Below are 2,773 nucleotides of genomic sequence, written 5' to 3' on the forward strand. Positions count from 1 at the left end.
GCTCTCTCCCTCCGCCCTTCCGCGTCTTCCAGCTGACACCCGGGCCGGGGACAGTGAGTGACAAGTGCCAGCTCCGAGGGGGGCCTCGCCGTGCGCCGGGACCGGGGGCCTCCCAGGGTTGCCCATGACCCTCCCGGCCGGGCTGCTGAACCCAACCCGGGAGAGGCGAGCTCGGCCCAGAAACCAAAGCCACCCCTCCTTTCACGCCAGACTTCCCAAGGGCGGCGGCCCAGGTCCTGGGGCGGCTGGGTACAATGGCTTTTTGTTTTGCTTTTTGTGTTCCACTAGTTTCAAGGGTTGCTAGTTAACCCCATCACGGGACACACTCAAAGGATAGGCTTTTTACCATTCTGGACCAAAGCAAGAACGCGTATAAAGTTTTTCAATGACTTTTTTTCTTGGCGCATTTATGAGTGACTCGGGCCGGATTCCAGGAGTCGGCCCCATTCCTGTGTTCCTGCAGGAGCTTCTGACTCTACCACACAGGCGTTAACTTTAGTCGGCTTCAGGGGCAGTTGTAGTTTCAGAGCCTTCGGCGCAGCTGCTGGCTCCCGGGCCTCCCTGCAGCAGCTGCTCGGACTCCATGAGAGAGGAACTGGATATAAAGAGCGAGGGCTCAAAGTCAGATGGGAGACCGCCTTGAAACTAGGAGATGATGCCACTCAGCACAGTCCTTCCGTCACTTGTATTGTGGTGGGGAATGGTGAAAGAAGGAATCGCCCTTATTTTAGTTCCAATAGAGACAGCACCACTTTGAATGTCACTTGTAGGGAAAAAAGAGCCCTCCCTTGGAAGCCATTTTTTTCTTCAGTGGAAGGTAGGCTTTGCTCAGTTTTAGAAAAGACCCCTACTTCACCACCAGGACTGCTGCTTTGCAGAGGACACTTGAGTTTGTGCTATTTTCCAGCCCCCTCTACACCCGGTGGGCCTTTGAGAACGCATTCCTGAGGAAGGCGCCCGCCCACGTGGGTCCCAGAGCAGGCCAGGCGCATGGGAGCTGGCTATCATTCGCTGGTTCTAGCGAGGTCTAGGTCCGCGCAGCCTTTCCAGAAGACATTTTATTTCACCTCTGAAATGAGAACCGCAGGCTTTCTCTTCTACTTAAAGTTTCACGTCATTTTGCGATAAGAATGCATCTGGTCTGAATTTCAGGGTGAGCATGGGCAGCACGGGCCCAAATCAGAAAACATTCAGGTACCCAGGCGGGCTGCCTGTTGCCCATAGAAGGACTGTTCACACAGCTATTCAAGGCAGCGGCAGCATTCCTGGGCCCAGGAGCAGGGCCAATAGCTTCCTTGCACAGGCTTTGTGACAAGAAAGCCTGAGTAGCCAGGAAGTGGAATGTTTGTAGGGAAAAGAACTCCCGTTCCCCGGGTCAGCTTACCCATCTTGCATAAGTCCAATGATTAAGTCAATAATGTTTCCATAGTTGAGGACTGAGTACGGTTCTTCTGTATTCCCAATAACGGGTTATTTTTAAATATCATATTTCAGTCTTACTATGTAGCCTTGAATAATGATGTATTTATTTAAATGGAAAGATGTTCAAGCTATAAAGTGAAAAATCAGATAACTCATTGTATCACCCAAATTGTTATATGTATTCATATGCCTAAAAAAATTTATGAAGTTAACATTTTCGGCCAGGCGCAGTGGCTCACGCCTGTAATCCCAGCACTTTGGGAGGCCGAGGTGGGTGGATCACCTGAGATGGGGAGTTCGGGACCAGCCTGGCCAATACGGTGAAACCCTGTCTCTACTAAAAATAAAACAAATTAGCTGGGTGTGGTGGCGCACGCCTGTAATCCCAGTTACTCGGAGGAAGAGGCTGGGGCAAGAGGATTTCTTGAGGCCAGGAGTTTGAGACCAGCCTGGGCAACATAGTGAGACCCAATATTTTGAGTCTCAACAAAAAGTTTTCAAATTAGCCAGGCGTGGTGGCATGCACCTGTAGTCTCAGCTACTTGGGAGGCTGAAGTGGGAAGATCACATAAGCCCAGGTAACAGTGAGCTGTCATTGTTCCACTGCTCCCACTCTGGCTGCCCCACCCCTGAAAAAAAGAAAGAGCTAAATAGCATGCCTGGGTTAGTAGGTTATTCAAAATTCCTAACACAGCTGATAGGTCTAAATTGGTTCCTTTCTTTTCTCACCACATTCCTTTGTTGACTTAGCTATATATATACAAGGTTTCACATGCCTGGTAGGCCTGGGTTATCAATGAAATACTTCTTTTCTCAAGATATGAATTCTTAATTTTATTTTGAACTTAAGTTAACAGATAATGTACGTGTAATACAGAAAGAGAATGCAGGCAAGCAAAAACAAAATGAACATAACCACCTAGATGAAATGTTTTTTGTTTGTTTTTTGAGACGGAGTCTCAGTCTGTAGTGCAGTGGCATGATCTGAGCTCACTGCAACTTCTGCCTCCAGGTTCAAACACTTCAAGCTTGAACCCGGGAGGAGGAGGTTGCAGTGAGCCGAGATCGCGCCACTGCACTCCAGCCTGGGCGACAGAGTGAGACTCCATCTCAAAAAAAATAAATAAATAAAATAAAATTACAAAAATGGTCATTACCTAAGTAACTTAAGATAATGTGATTTACCTGAACATTCTGAGGCTAAAAATTAAAAAGTGATTTAATCTGTGATGTTATTTAACAAATAATGTTATTATTTTAAAAAAACAACTCAATTTTGGTATTTAAATTCTAATTTAAGGCAGACAGAGCAAGAGGTGACTAAAATCATGTTACCTTTTTTTTTTTTTTT

Source organism: Mandrillus leucophaeus, unplaced genomic scaffold (assembly GCF_000951045.1).
Source record: "Mandrillus leucophaeus isolate KB7577 unplaced genomic scaffold, Mleu.le_1.0 Scaffold105, whole genome shotgun sequence".
Classification (NCBI taxonomy): Eukaryota; Metazoa; Chordata; class Mammalia; order Primates; family Cercopithecidae; genus Mandrillus; species Mandrillus leucophaeus.